The 16,625-nt window shown below is 42.5% G+C and overlaps 1 long non-coding RNA gene across 8 annotated transcripts in view; it reads right to left on the reverse strand.

Annotated features, from left to right (window-relative positions):
* LOC102984234 (uncharacterized) overlaps positions 1-16,625 on the reverse strand; it is a 550,122-nt gene that overhangs the window by 153,454 nt on the left and 380,043 nt on the right. For 6 of the 8 annotated variants that reach the window (XR_008619291.1, XR_008619292.1, XR_003683073.2 and 3 more), the window contains one exon: positions 12,081-12,197. The exons of the other annotated variants lie outside the window; for them this stretch is intronic. This is a non-coding gene — a long non-coding RNA (uncharacterized lncRNA). The remainder of the gene's footprint in view (positions 1-12,080; positions 12,198-16,625) is intronic. 8 annotated transcript variants of the gene reach the window in all.

Genomic DNA, 16,625 nt, shown 5'->3' on the forward strand with positions numbered 1-16,625 from the left:
AGGTCCTGCAAGTAAGTTTTCCAAGCCCCCCAAAGCCAGGTAAAGATGGAGAAGGGTAAAGCAGACACTGATTCTGGAATGCAGAGAAACTAGCTGCAAGGTCGGAACCTCAAGCACAGGGTCCCTGTGATGCCCATTCAACTTCGAATGCTCCTGATCAGCCTCCTGGCTGCCCCTATTTGCTCACGACAATCCTGGAGTCTAGACAACCAGGAGGATGGAATGGATGTGAAATACCTCTTCCTCTGGAGGAACAGAGCAGAAATCAAGGCACTCAGGTGCCAGGGGCTGCCTGGGTTCTGCGTGTGAATACGGTTGGGGTAATGGCCCAACCTCCAGCTGAACCACTTGTCCATCCTTTTCTTCCTCTTTATGTTGCTGTCCCTTGGTCCACATCTGTCCTGACTTCCTTCCGGGGTTTCTCTGCTTATACTCAGGCCTTGGCTTGATTCTTACAACTACCCTGGACTGAAACTCCACCTCCAGCCCAAGTCTCCTTCACTCAGATGGCCCATTAAAATATCAGGTGTTTTGAGCCCTGTGTTATTAAAAAAACAAACAAACAACAACAACAACAAAAAGCAAGAAAGCAAGAAGAGAGAAAGAAACAGAAGAGGGAGAGAGAGGAAAGAAGGGGGGGGTGGAAGGAAGGAAGGAAGGGAAGAAAGATAAAACGAAAGAAAAAGAGAAAGGAAGGAAGGAAGGAAGGAAGGGAGGGAGGAAGGAAGGAAGGGAAAAAGAAAGAAAGTTGAGTCATGATTGGCAAACTCCACTGAAGAATGTAGGGGAAATCTGTACCAAATTTAGGAAGATTTATATTCAAAATGTTTTTTTTTTTAATTCAGACTTTAATTATCTAACTCAGTCATGTGGAATACCTCTTTCCATGGCCAGTTGGAATAAATGAGGTGTCTCTGTAATTGGAGAAAAATGTACACAGATGCCAAGTATTTGAATAAATTGTGAAGTTGGCTTTGTCCACACAGAGTACTTTTTTTCCCTAGGCATTTCTGCTGAGTTTATCCCAAGTGTAAAGAATGACTTACTTTGCAACTAAAAAATGTAAAAAAAATTTTAGTCAAAAAGCCCACTCTACGTAGCAAAAATCACATTCTATTAGGGATAATAATATAACCCCCTCTAGTTGCTGTCAAATACTTATTAACCAGACTTTTTCTTTAAGGGCTATTCTTGGGTACAATTCTGTCCAATTATTTTGAGAAGAGTATTAAATTTGCCTGATTCTCAGTATTTTTTTCACCGAGTGGAGATTAGAAACTGTATTGGGAAATAATATTGACTTATCCAAACGGATTTGTTTTGCAAGGTGAAAAGAATCCTGTGATATTGCTGTGTAAATATGGGTGAGCAATTGACCATATGATTAACAATCCACCCTTTTCACTGTATCCACTTTGTTACTTAGCGCATCTTCCTGTATAGCCTCCCGTTACAACTCGGTACATTGTATCATAGGCAAGCAATGCTCAGGAAGTACATTTTGCCTTTCCTTCCACATCAGAAAGTCATTAGGAAATGAATATAGTGGAGGAGGGTATCTCCATATCCCAGGGGGCTCAGGGGGCCTTAGCGCTGTGCCATCTTTCAGGCCATGTGGCTGCTCCCTCCTCTCCCAGGCACTTCTGTGACTTCTATCTAATCTTTTCTTGTTTCACTGTCTGCCCAACTACCTCCTCTCTGCAGATTTACGGCACCAGTTATGGACCAGTAACACCCTCTAGACCCAGCATGTGGGAGACACAACAAGGGCTTTGAAGTCAGATCTGCATTTACGTCTTATATTACTATACCCCAGCTATGTGACCCTGGGCAAATGTAAGTGTCCCCCAAAGCAGGAAACTAGTTTCCCTAGTAGATTTATGGCCCCTAATCCTGCTGATGAGGTCTGTTTGTCCCTTTATCAATGATGTTAACTTTGAGCATTCGGTTTAAGGCGATGCCCGTGATCTCCACTTCATGTAAAGTTAAACATTTTTCCTGCTTAATTAATACGTAATTCGTAAAGGGATACTTTGAAACTATGCAAATGTTTCATTCCTCATCATACTTTCAGCATCCATTGTTAATTCTTAACAAAATCAGTTATTATTCTGATGATTTTCTACTTTGCTCCTTCTACGTTGTCAGTTGGTTTTCTACCGTAAGAAAGAGCTTTATCTTCTTGACTATTTGTGTGTTTGTTTATTATCATTATGGATTCCTGAATTCCGATTCTACTCAATTGGATATTCAGGTGGTCCCAGATTTAGCCGGTGGAAATTCCTTCAGGCTGACACCTGTGTTCTTTTATGTGTCCCCAGAACTTTCTTATTCTCTTGCACTATAAGATGTTGTGAGTTCCCCTCATGCTTTCCTTGGCCCAGCCCTGGAATCAGAGGCCTCCCCACACAGTTTAGCTGTATCAATATTACAACCTTGCACGTCCCTCCTAGGAACTCACCTTGTCCCTAGACCCCATGCTGTCCCTGACACGCTCCTCTCCAAAAGGCAGTTTAACTCCCTGGTGCTGTTGAAGGTAACAGCAATGGCATTTTTGAAGCACTGAGACCCAGCCTCCGTCTTAAAGGGCCTTTGACAATTTCAGTACATGCTCCATAATAAGGAATGCCTTGAAGTCCAACCCCAAGACGTGCTTGGTCATCGATTTAAATGAGCTTCTCTTCTCATGATCAATCCAGACATTTACAAACCTGAGATTTTCTTAAAACTTTTAGAGTTTATTCACTATACAAGATATTTGCTAATATAGAGGGAGGGAGTTACCCAATTTTGATAAATGTGCCAGATACGGCATGTAGGTCAAGGAGGATGCTCCCTCTTTGTCATCTGCACTCTGATGCTACATTAGGATAAGCTAAAAATTTGGCAAGACCCAGTTTTCCTGCATATTTACCATACCATGCACTCCTAACCCTTTGGCCTAACAGAAGATCAAGTGTAAAAAGCTTCATTTGAACGGCTGCCATCAGAAACTCCTATACCTACTTTAAGTGACAGGCTGAACCAGATGCTTCCTTATCTCTTATCATTTCATGTTTGTTATCTGGGATACACAAAGTTTATATTTTCTTGGGAAAATGAAACAAGACTTACAGTGGAGAAGGACTTATCTAAAATCACCCATTTAGTAGGTGGCAAAACCAAGATTTAAACAGTGTCTGACTCTGATGCCTGTGAACAGTTTTCTAATTTTAAAAAGCTTCTTTAGCTATAATTTTTGTATTAAATAAATTCTTCCTTTAGAATAATCTTTAAACCAAACCAAATCTACGTTTCAGTTTGGTTTCTTTCTCACTAACTTTTAGCTTTTCTACATTTACCTAAAACATAACCTTACACATAGTCACTGATTACCACATTCATTTAAAAATAACTGGCCTTGTCTTAGCTGGGATCCAGAAGTTCTCTCTCTCGTCTTGGGGCTGCTTTGACATCAAAATGCCTCACTACTTACATCTGAGCAGCTGGCTTAAAGGGGCCTGTCTTCAGTGCCTCCACCAGCATGAAAGAATTGCCAGAGGGAAATAGCAGTATTACGTTTTCCTGTCCAGTTTCCTGTCTTGGTTCTGGTTTGCCTGTCTTTTTAAACCCATCACACACTTGTAGCTGTGTCCTAGGTGTGTGTAGGTTGGGATCATAAGCCACACACCTAGCATGTCTGAACGCACACCTGCTTCTCTAAACCCAGGCAATTGCTGTATCCTGGCTGGGAGAAAGCATTTCCTATTCCAGGCACGTTCCGGACCTGCCCTGGTTTCGCTCAACCAGCTCTCCTCTGCTCACCACCCCAGGTCCTGCCCTTTGCGATTGGGTCCCTGTAGTTTTAGAGACCTGCTTGGCTCCCCCCTTTCTCACTTACCAGCTCTCTAGACTCTCAATTCCTCACCACCTCCTGATGAAAGAGTCCCTGAAGATTCAGGTGAGAGTGAAGAACCCTCCTGAACCCCTGGTCTTGAGGAAACCCATGGACCTCCCAAGGGCCTGGGTGGATTTGGGGCAGGCCTGAGTCATGACCTGCAAGGACTTCTTGCAAAGATAGTATAGGAGGGAGGAGGTCCCAGTGCAGGTCAGAAGGTGGAAAATTACCATTCTTGTCATTCAAGAAAGAGTAACCCCAATAAGAAAGCCTGAAGGAGCAGTCCTAGACTTGGGGAGCTGAGAACAAAAAATCCTTGTGTCAGCTAGAGATGCTAGGCAGACAGAAGGCCCAAGATACAGGTGAAGGTCAGCATGAAGGAGACAGCTCTCTGGAGGTCAGAGAGAAGGAAATGGTTCAGCATAAGCTGCAGGCCCTGACCTCTGGTGGGGTCATCCCTGCACCCTTTACTGGGTGGACCGTAGACTCTTATGGGTGAAGACGCACCTCATTTCTCCTTAATTGTGGGAAGGTAATTCTACCTCACTCTTTCAGATCTTTAGCTAGATGCCACTTGCTTAACGTAATTTCTAAACAGCACTTAATTATCTAACAAGCAGATGCTGATAATTTTCTGTAGCTATGTTTAGCAGCCTGCTCCATTGACAATGTGTCTCTGTTGGAATGCTCCAGAAACCCTTTCCTCAAGAAGCTGATACCATCAATGTACTGGGCATCTCTGATTCTGAATCCTTTGTCCTGTGAGCACTGTCTTAGTCAGTTTGTGCTTCCGTAGCAAATACCATAGGCCAGGTGACTTAAACAACAACATTTATGTCTCAGCTCTGGAGACTGGGAAGTCCAAGATCAAGGTGCCAGCAGATCTGGTGTCTTGATAAAGAGTCTCTTCTTGGTTTCTGGATGGCTGCCTTCAAGCTGTGTCTTCACATGGTGGATAGACAGAGACCGTCTCTTTCATGTCTCTTTTTATGAGGGTACTAGTCCCATTCACACCTCTCCAAACCCCACCTCCTAACACGTCACATTGGAGGTTAGAGCTTTAGCACAAGAATTTGGAGGAGACACAGATATTCAGCCCACAGCACACACATTCACACTCATCAGTACACACACCGATCAGTATATCAGGCCCCATTTGCTGGTTCAAAAAATACTTGTACAAGGGCACGGTATTTTGATCCAAGATACAAGAAAATGTATTTGACCAGAGATTTTGTTTCAAACACATTGTTCAATTCCGTTTGTCAAACCAGTTTCTTTTTTTGTTTGTTTTCTAACAAAGACTTTGAAGACTCTAAATTTCTTTTCTGCCCAACATTACGGAGACCCACCCTGATGAGTCAGGGACTTCAAACAGAAGCTGCGTGTCCTCAGCTCCTCACATGCAACGTGTGCTGCAACCCTTCCTCAAGGCAACTGAGGAACTCAGTATTCCAGGCACCTGCGAAGAGTAGGGACCAGCTTTCCTTTACAGCACGGAGATGCTGTTTCACCAGGGTGATGCGCTAGAAAGAGCCTGCGTGCAGCCGGGCAGAGTCAGTGTCAAACCCTGCACCCCTGCTTACCATGAGCCTCCCTTAGTTTCCTAATCTGTAAAATGGGAATATTCGCTTTGTGAGGTGGCTTTTTGGATTAGAGACACTATGAAGTTCTCGGCACACAGAGAATAGGCAAAAAATGAAGCAAAGGTTATTATCATCTGATGAAGAAGAAATAGCGTTAAGAAAGAAAGCTCTATCCCTTTATATCAAGGTATTCAAAATGCCATCGTATCTATAAACACTAGAAGGGGCGAAACATAGACGTCATTATCCCAGAAAACAGTTTGTTTAACCCTGATATTCTGATAAAAGAACCCAGGTCAAGGAAAGGAACCTCTCTTATTTTTGCTTATTGGCCTTTTCCAATCACCAGGGGAAGCCCTTCTCCTGTTTCCCCTCCACCGCTAGAATTTCTCACTCGGGTGTTCTGGAGCTGGCATGAAAAAAAGTATAATAAAATAATTCTTTCACACAAGTTTAGAGAGAGTTCTCCCAGAAGACAGGATCCTGGCTTTGAGTCACATAAAGTGTGTGCTTTGTCAATAACACAGAGAGCAAAGGCGTGAATGAATTTTATTTCATTGGACAAGCCGTTCGGAATACAGATAAGGCCAGGCAAGCAGCTAAACTCTTAAATAAACGTTTTAGCACTATCTAGAAGGGAAGACTGCAATTGATTCCAATCTTTTCTGACAGAAAATCCGTTCTTTTAAAACTCCCAGGGCAGCAAAGAGTAAAAAAAAGATCCCGTTTCTAATAAAAGTCGTACAGGTCTGCAAAATAAAACATGTCACCAGAAGCTGCAAGCTGCAATTAACATGCACGTAATTTCCCAAGGTGCTTCCCTCTCTCAAAAAACAAAACAAAGCAAAACAGAAAAACAAACAAGTTTACTCTGATTTGTAATTTTATAAAACGATATTTTCTAATTGCCCATAGTGTCTCTCAATGTTGCCAAGGACACAGGAAGAGATATTCTAACACCAAACAAGGCCAAGCTGAATTGAAATGATAGTGCTAACATCCCAGTGTGACTGCTACCGAGTTTGCTCAGAGGTGAAGGGATTCTATTGTATTTAAAGAGCTTAACACTTGCTAAGATCTCCATACTCAACACCTCCTGGACTTGCAGATGTTACTCTAGCATCGTGCTTCTCAAACCCAAAAGAGAATCCGTGAGAATACCTGGAGAACTTGTTACAACAGATACTGCTGGGCCCCACCTCCAGAATATCCAATTCAGTAGGCATGGGTGCTGCCTGAGAAGCTGCATTTCTTACAAGTTCCTTAGAGCAGCGGTTCCCAACCTTTTTGGCACCAGGAACTGGTTTCGTGGAAGACAATGTTTCCACGAACCGGGGTGGGGGCGGGGGGCGGGGGTGGATGTTTAGGCGGTGACGCGAGCGATGGGGAGCGGCAGATGAAGCTTCCCTCACTTGCCCGCCACTCACCTCCTGCTGTGCAGCCCGGTTCCTAACAGGCTGCAGACCGGTACTGGTCCGCAGCCCGGGGGTTGGGGACCCCTGCCTTAGAGGGTCCAGGGGCCCCTCTTTGAGAACCACCAGACCAGCATTAAGAATCACAGACTGATTTCACAAAACAAGGATAAGAATTTATGCGACCAGAAACGATCATGTAAAAGGCAGGATGAAATTCACTGCATTACGAGCTTCTCTATTGGCTTGTCCTTTTTCCTCTTTAGGATAGAGTTTAGCCATCTTGTTGAATGTCTTATCATTCCAGTTACCGTTTTCCTAACCCCCTTTCGGCCTGTCCCTGTACTCTTTAGTCCCCTGGACCACACTGATGACTCTGACACCCGGCTTGAACCGTGCCTCAGCTTTGCTCAAACACCCTCGGTGGCTGGGAATACAATGAGCGTGCCACTGGAGGGGGCCGCGGACAAACGGACCCAACAGTAATTCCATCGGACTTGCATGTTCCAAAGATGAAACGACTGCTCTCCCCGCCTCAACATCCCCCTTTGAGAAGCCTCACAGGTCTCTACCGTGTGCCGGCTCCCTTGCTGCAGCAAGTGACGAGTCTAGCTTTGTTCACCATGGGCCGTTCCCTTTGGTCTTTGGCTACTGGCCAACGATGGTAGGTAGGGTTATTTTTGCAAAGATTAAATAAAATCAATCAGAGAGAGGGATTGTCACAATAGAATGGTGATGTGATTAAGAGTCTGCTGGCATAGTTGATTATAGATTTAAAGTTTCTTTGCTATGCACGGATTAGCCTGCCTGTCCACCATAGGCAGGTAACAGAGGCACAGCAACCTGACCCCGTTCACGAGTAATTATTGTGAGGATGAGTGATGCACAAGCGAGTTGCCCAGACACAGCCTCCCGCCCCGAGCCATGGCTTCGGACTTCTCTGAGATCTGTTCTTCTAATACACCATATCCTTAGCACAATGCCTGGTGGATAGTAGGGGCTCAGTAAATATTAGTTACCCCTCCTTTACATACCTCCTCATTCTAAAATCTCACCATCTTTTAAGGAGCGCTCAGCTGGCACTTCATGAAATGAAACCTCCACTCCCACCCCAAAAGCACCCAGGAAACTCTCCCTTCTTGAAAGCCCCACCACACATTGAGTGGATGGCTCCCATGCCCCAGCTCACTCTGGGGGCCCACAGTCCTCTGTGACTGCTAACAAAACTCCTTGACTCAAGCCCCTTTGTCACCCATGTTAGCACCTCACCTTGCGCCTGGCATGGACCTTGCACCTCGTAGGGACTAGTAATTTGATGATGGACACCACTGTTAATTTTAGAACCGAAATGTAATGTCTTTGGGTTACCATGCCTTCAGTTGGCTAAAAGCAGCTTGCCTACATTTATTCTAAAATGCATCCAGTAAAACCAACAAGAGGAGATTTCGTAAAATCAAAAATTGGGCTGGCATTCCCCTTTTATTCTCAACAGACTTCTCAAATACTCACAATTACATGAGATTTTCATACCTTTTATTTTTTTTAAGTAGAAATAAACCAGTTGGTTCCTCAAGCCTCGAATAAATTAACTGAACGCTTAAATCCACTGGCCCTAATAAATCTCTTTTCTCTAAGGAATGATATTCATAGTGGAGATAATTGCTGATAACCCTAAATGATTCACTTCTGCACCATGTCTGGAAGGTGGTAGCATGTGATATTTCAATTTTGACCAACCCACTATTAAGATCACAAAAAGGTTTTATTTTTTAAGTGTTCTTGTGTGTCAAGCCAATGGGTCAAAGGCCATATTCTGGCATTCTGAAGAAAATTTAAATCATGGCATTAATTATTATAAGATACAGATATTAATTTCCTGAAATACTGTATGGCTCTAGCTTCACAAAATTGGGAGCTGTGTAATAGAAGAATGAGCCCAGCGTTTGATCTCAGGAGATGGCAGTTACCAGCAGTGAGAGAATGGGCAAGAAACTTATTTCTCTGTACCTCTAAAATAGAGAGGATGATAATAGCTACCTCACATGGTTCTTATAGGAACCAAATACCCTGAGAGTGCTGAGTAAACTGTAGAGTGCTTCATAAATGTGAGTTACTATTCAATCTGTTCATAGAGACGTCGTATGTCAGAGCAGGAAAAGTACGCAGAGACCATCTCATCCATAACTTGGTAGTTTCGCTAGAGGAAATTGAGCCCAGAGGAGGCTCTTGTTAGAGAGTCAAAGGGTCAAAAGATCAACCCTCTTTCCACATTAGAAATAAGGGCAAAGCTAACTTACCAGAAGCCAAATATTCAAGCTTTACTAATATTCCTAATCTAGGAACATTGTTTTGGGTTGAATTGTGTCCTCCCTGAAAAGATATACTGGAGTCCTGAACCCCAATACCTTAAACGGGACCTTATTTGGACATGGGGTCTTTACAGAGGTAATCAAGTTAAGATGAGGTCATTAGGATAAGTCCTAATCCAAAATGACTGGTGTCCTTATAAAAAGGGAAAATTTAAGCACAGAGACAGACACACACACACACACATACAGAGAACACCATGTGAACATGAAGGCAGAGACTGGAGTGGTGCTTCTAAGCCAAGAAACACCAAAGAAGCCAGTCGTCCACCAGAAGCTAGGAAAGAAGCACAGAACAGATTCTCGCTCACAGGCTCAGAAGGACCCAACCCTGTGGACACTTTGATCTCAGACTTCTGGCCTCCAAAACCGTAAGACCATAAATTTCTGTTGTCTAAGCCAATTTGTGGTATTTTGTTACAACAATCCTGGCAAATGAATACAAACACTGTGTTCTTTAATTCTTAAACCTGATAAAAATATTAATCTCATTTGGGGCATTTTCAAAAGGAGGTTTATCTCCAAAGCAATTTCAATACCCTTCTTTCATTTTACCTTCACAAGACTCTATTAAATGAATAGATACTAACATTCCAGTGTTACAGATATTTTTCGTGTTAATTATTTACATTCTGCAAAGATAAAGAAAATATTTGGGGCAACAAACATTTTAATACAAATAAAACACAAAATAATTCCTAAAACAAAAAAACCAAAGACCTAACTTGACGAAAGGATGGGGAGAGGATTTAAACAAATTGTGAGCACAAATAGATAGTCTGAGAACAGTTACAAGAAATGATCACAAGTGACATTGAAGTCTCCCAGCAATTAAGGCCAAAAGGAAAGCACGTGTTATAATAATAACTATAAACCAATATAATAATAACTATAACCCCAATATGTAGAATCTTTTAGTACTTTTTGGATTATCTTATTTAGTTCTCACAAAAACCTTTGTGCCACTAGTTTTTATTATCCCCATTTTGCAGATAGGCAAACTGAGAACTGGATGGTATAATTTGCCCAAGATCAGAGAACTAGTAAGTGGCGGCTCCCAGATTTACGCAGGCTAACTCCAGTGTAATTGCAGAGCTGTCCTCTTAATTACTCTATTACACTGCTTCCCTGTGCAAGACAAGATTCTCCTAATTCAACCCTGGAACAAATTTGCCATGAGTCCTTAAGTAAGGAACACCAAACGGCATCAAGAATAAAGTCAACCACAGTTTTACCTAAAACGCTCAGATATTTTACCTTAATTTGTCTACGGTGAATATTCGCTGAATACTTGCTACGTGTTTGGTGCATCAGTATAATGTGTCAAGTATAAAAGACAGAACGATCACTACTTGCTGGCCACTGGCTCTCAAGAGATAAATAAACAAGTCCTCTTTTCTAACAGAGTAAGAAAGAAAGACATGAAGGAAGTTATTTGGCTATAGCAGGTTAAGTGTGTATGTGCTAAGAACGGTGGTGCCACAAAGGGGAGGGTGATCCTTTCAAACCACCAAAGACACACAGAAAAGGGAAGCAATGCAGTAGGTACAGGATCCCTAACAAAATGCAGTAGGTGGAAGCTGGGGTAGAAGATGCAACAGCAAAGGTAGGCAGGGCCATATCAAGAAGGCTTTTCTATCATATCTACCAACATCAGCATTTCTTAAGATGCTCTTTCTTAAATTCCATGGGAAAAAATCAAGAAGAGGCAGAATTCCGTTTTCCTGCCGATGAGCTTCCTATGCCTGCGGTGACAAATCATCACCAGCTTAGTGGCTTAAAACGATACACATGTTTTAAGTTTTATTTTACCATTCTCAAGTCAGAAGTCCGACACAGGTCTCACCGGGCTAAAATCAAGGAGTCCTCAGGGTTGTATTCTTTTCTAGAGGCTCTAGGGGAGAATCCATTTTCTCGCCTTTTCCGGCTTCTAGAGGCTGTCACATTCCTGGCTTGTGACCGCTTCCTCCGTCTTCAATGCAAACACCATCAGGCCAAGTCCTTCTCATATTTCCACCTCTTTGGTTTTCTCTCTGTCTGCTTCCCTTTTCCCTCATTTAAGAACCCTTATAATTACATTGGACCCACCCCGATAACCCAAGATAATCTCTGCATCTCAAGGTCAGCTGACTTGACAACCTTAATTTATCTGCAACCTTTGCCAGGCAACCTAAGATATTTACAGGTTCTAGGCAATAGGATATGGACATTTTTCAGGGACAAGCATTCTGCCTACCGCACCTGGTGTATTTCAGGAAAGGAATTTGAGTCTCTCTGGAGTGTGCTCCAGAAAGCTCCCACTCTCAGGGAAAGCAAGACATTTTGGCTTTCATGGGGCACTTGCTTTGCCTCTGTAATTGTTAGTTGGCCAATACTGCCAATGTGCTAAAGGAATCTGTATGTCAATATGTTTTGGGGGCAAAGATTCTTTAGAGGGCCTTCTAAGCCAGCTCCTTTTACATGTTATAAACCAGGGACACATAACTGGTTAGTGGCATGTCAGTCCTACCAGTTTTGCTGAATAAACAGTTGATTTCAAGGTCCAGATCCATCCCAAACATCAACTAGTGGCCCCAAAGAGATGCAGTTTATGGGATCTACATTTTGATCTGCTTGCCAAGGTCAATGTTCTCCAGCCAAGGTAGAAGAATGGATAAAATGACCTCCCAAAGATTCTTGCTTATCAGCAGATGCCTTCATTTCTAACCCAAAACAATGCTGCCTTTTATCCACTGAATGATTTTCTTTTTAACTCGCTATCAATTCACTTGAACAGTCTCAGTGACTTTCAGGAGAAAAACCTGTAATTTAATGATGATAAAGATACCAGAAAACCTACCTGTGATACTAACGTTGGAATTAGAAGCCCAGATTGCTCTTCCCTCTCCTCCAGGGTTGGTGCTGATTGGCTGGCTGACAGACTGGCAAACAGATGTGCTCAGCTCAGGCAAGGCAACTGAATACAAAGAAGAGTGGCCTTTAAATGCAGTACTTAGTCCCATCTACTCAAGGTTAAGGGCAAGTTTATGTACAGGGAGATCATGTGATGATACGAAAAGAAGAGGATCAGGAGAATGGAAATGAATTATTGTAAGCCCTAATTACCTTGAATTCAGACTTAATTAAATTAATAATTTATGTAGATATACAGGTTTGGTGCATATTTACACTAGAGTCACCATAAAGTTTAACTTAAATTTCTACTTATTCTCTCTTGTCACCATAAAAACGACTAAATCTGTTGGTTAAAAAGAGTAGAGTTTTCAAAAATCTACAAACAATAAATGCTGGAGAGGGTGTGGAGAAAAGGGAACCTTCTTGCACTGTTGGTGGGAATGTAAATTGATATGGCCACTATGGAGAACAGTATGGAAGTTCCTTAAAAAACTAAAAATAGAGCTACCATATGACCCAGCAATCCCACTACTGGACATATACCCTGAGAAAACCATAATTCAAAAAGAATCATGTACCACAATGTTCACTGCAGCTCTATTTACAACAGCCAGGACATGGAAGCCACCTAAGTGTCCATCGACAGATGAATGGATAAAGAAGGTGTGACACATATATACAATGGAATATTACTCAGCCATAAAAAAGAAACGAAATTGAGTTATTTGTAGTGAGGTGGATGGACCTAGAAACTGTCATACAGAGTGAAGTAAGTCAGAAAGAGAAAAACAAATACTGTATTGCTAATACATACATATGGAATCTAAAAAAAAAAAAAACAAAAATGGTTCTGATGAACCTAGGGGCAGGACAGGAATAAAGACGCAGACATAGAAAATGAACCTGAGGACACGGGGAGGGGGAAGGGTAAGCTGGGACGAAGTGAGAGAGTGGCATGGACATACATACACTACCAAATGTAAAATAGATAGCTAGTGGGAAGCAGCCGCATAGCACAAGGAGATCAGCTCGGTGCTTTGTGTCCACCTAAAGGGCTGGGATAGGGAGGGTGGGAGGGAGACGCAAGAGGGAGGGGATATGGGGACATATGTATATGTATAGATGATTCACTTTGTTACACAGCAGCAACTAACACAACAATGTAAAGCAATTATACTCGAATAATGATGTTAAAAAAAAAAGAGTAGAGTTTTCCTGTAATATTAAAAAATATTAATATTTAATATTTCCAAAGACTTTTGACTTATGGCCTTTATCAGACTTAGAATGTTTGTTATAGGGGACTCCATTCGTTGAGATAATTGTTTATTCTCTCAAGATTGGAAACTGTATTTACCATAAGGGGTCAATCTACTCACCGACCTTGTGATGATTAATTTGCCAACCACAACCCCACTGAACTAGCTCTAATTAACTCAACCAGTAAAAAGAATGGTGCAGATTCTCTAAAAATTAGAGAATGGCTGAAGGCCATTCTTCTTGTCAATAATCATGTTACATGTGAAAAAAGTGATTCTATGGCAATGGTTCTCAAACTTTGTTGCATATTAGAATCAAATGAGGAGTGTTGAAGAAATCAAAACCCAAGGCACAATCCCAGAGCAAATTAATCGGGGTCTCTGGGGGTGGGGTGGGGTCAGGTATCAATATTTTTAAAGCTCCCTAGGCAGTCCCCATGCACAACCAAGTTTGAGGGGGTCGGTAGACAAGTAGTATCAACATCACCTGGGAGCATCACAGAATCCTGGACCACATTTTGATTCTACTGAATCAAAATCTGCATTTAATCACATCCCTAGGTGGTTCTTAAGCACATTAAAGTTTGAGAAGCATTGAGCTATGTTGCTTTCATCCCAATGCAAAATCTCAATTTGCCGCCAACTCAGCAAGGACACCTAGAGCAGAGCAATGAATGTGACGCCAATTAATAACACAACTTCGGCCAATTCATTTCTCTTCCTTGAGCCTCCGTTCCTAATGATGAGATTGGGCAAGATCCTATCTGATGTCTTTGGCACCCCTGAAATTTTACGATGCTCTGTATTCTATGTACACGTGCTGGGTAGGAGGCATTCACTTTTAATCATGGCTGGGAATACTTTAGTCTTCATGGAGCAATGTGACTTGTTTGGAACACGTCCTTGAAATTTTCAGCATAATGTGCCTTACTGGCAGGCACGCTTTCAAATAAAAGTGAGGACATTCAAATATTCTGGCTTGATTAGGGTATTATGGTCTGCAAGGAGCTTATTTATATAATCTCTCATTCTTTATCATTTCAGCCTTTGTATTTCACAAGGCACCTGCTGGAAGCATCACTCATGTATTGTCTTAGAGGACACAGTCCGCCTTTCGTGGGTGGAAGAGAAGATGCCTTCCATGAGTCCATGCCTTCCCCAGGTGTCGCCGATAGTAAAAACTGCATGGAAATGAGACTCAGGGGGGCCAAATTTTTGTCTTGGTTTCGCCATTGTCCAGCTACCTGACCTTGATTAGTTCACTGATGATGTCTGTACCTCTCTACAATCAGAAGCTCAGACTAGATAGACTCCATTTCTAACATGTTGCCTCTGCTTATTCCCTATGTACAGCCTCTCATTAGCATGCATATACTGAATTCCTTATGATTTCTGTCTTCAGAGTGGGCAGAGGACCACGTGGATTTTCTAGGTAGAATTTAGACTCCTTGGGTATTGCCTGTGTTTTGCAGAACCTCCAGTTTCCCTCCAAAATTGGATGAAAATGAGTGTCTTTGTTATTTTGTTATAGAAGCTCAAGCAGACTAAGACACAGAGGTTAGCCCTTTCACAGTGAGAAGTCTCTCTTGGCCCTAAATACCATTCAAAATACCTAGAAGAGAATGAAGCTTTGTATAGGTGATACAGTACATTCTGCTTGTTCTAGAATGAAACTAATTCACAGCCCAGTCAGTAGTTTGAAGTCCTGTCTGAGAAAAATGATAACCACCAGATATTTTCAACTTACCAACTTCTAAAATGATCTGATTCTTTCTTGAGTCTTGTTTGCAATAGATGAACGTCAAACTGCATCCACGTGTACATGATGGCCTACGTGGACCAGCTTCTTTAAGGCCCGAGAGGTCTGAGTTTCTTAAGGTCTGCTCTGACTGTATAACATGAGTCCCTTTCTTCTGGATACAGCCTGCAGTGAGCTGCATAGGTCAATTCACTCCCACATTAGCCCCGTTTGCTCCAGATGCAGGTGTAAAGCCTTCAACTCCAGTCATGCTGGAATGCTTGTTGCACTTTCCATATGTTATTTTGGTCTCCAGTTTGACACCTGTTTATTTCACAAAATTCTCAGGCCCATGAATTCAGATATTAGGTTTTTGGAAGCCCATCAACAGTATCATTTTGTTCTGTGTTTTTCCCTTCCATCTTCTGGAACCAATTGAGAGTAAAACCCAAGAATTAGGCAGCTGGAGATCCAAACCTTTTTCTTTATGACTGACCAAGCCATTGGGATAAACTGATTTTAGATCTGAGGCCAAATGGTATTGTATTCCTTGACCCTCTGAGCCAGACAGATTTAGCTCACCCAATCTCAGATACAGATGGACAAGGATAGCCCACTTCCTCTCCCCCACTCCTCAGGCCACCCACATAGAAGGAGCCCAAGTGGCTGGGTTTCTGCAAGCATTTAGGTGCCAAAGAAACAGAGGAAAGGACTGAGCCCCCGTTGTGCTCAAATTGTTCTTCCAAACTTATCCATCAGATGACTCATGCTTCCTCCTTCAGTGAGGAGTGAGTGAGGGGTTAGAAAGTGAGGAGTTACAGAGGTGCCAAGACTGTTAGGCTAATGGAAGTTTTTGTCCTAAGAACAAGATAAACAAGGAATGTGCATTTTCTCATGAAAGTCATGTCTGGCTTCCAGAGAGAAGGGGCTGAAAGCTTCTGATCCACCATCTTTAGACTCCATAAGGAGAAACAAGACACCTTCTCCCCACAAGACTCACAATAGGAAGGTGTTTAAAAGTTAGCCACGGGGCTCCCCTGGTGGCTCAGTGGTTAAGAATTGCCTGCCAATGCAGGGGACACAGGTTCGAGCCCTGGTCTGGGAAGATCCCACATGCCGTGGAGCAACTAAGCCCGTGCGCCACAACTACTGAGCCCACGTGCCACAACTACTATGCCCGTGTGCCTAGAGCCCGTGCTCCACAACAGAAGCCACCGCAATGAGAAGCCTGCGCACCGCAACGAAGAGTAGCCCCCGCTCGCCGCAACTAGAGAAAGCCCACGTGCAGCTGTGAAGACCCAACACAGCCAAAAATAAATAAATAAAAATAAATAAAATTTTTAAATTACAAAATAAATAAAAGTTAGCCACAAACTAAACAAAACAGTGCAAAACATCAAAAACAAAAAGTCAGTTGTCCACTCCAAGGAGGAACCTAGAGGTCTCATGTCCTCTTTGAAGTATGCATTCATCTTTCCAAATGTGCTCTTTC

Source organism: Physeter macrocephalus, chromosome 14, assembly GCF_002837175.3.
Source record: "Physeter macrocephalus isolate SW-GA chromosome 14, ASM283717v5, whole genome shotgun sequence".
NCBI lineage: Eukaryota > Metazoa > Chordata > Mammalia > Artiodactyla > Physeteridae > Physeter > Physeter macrocephalus.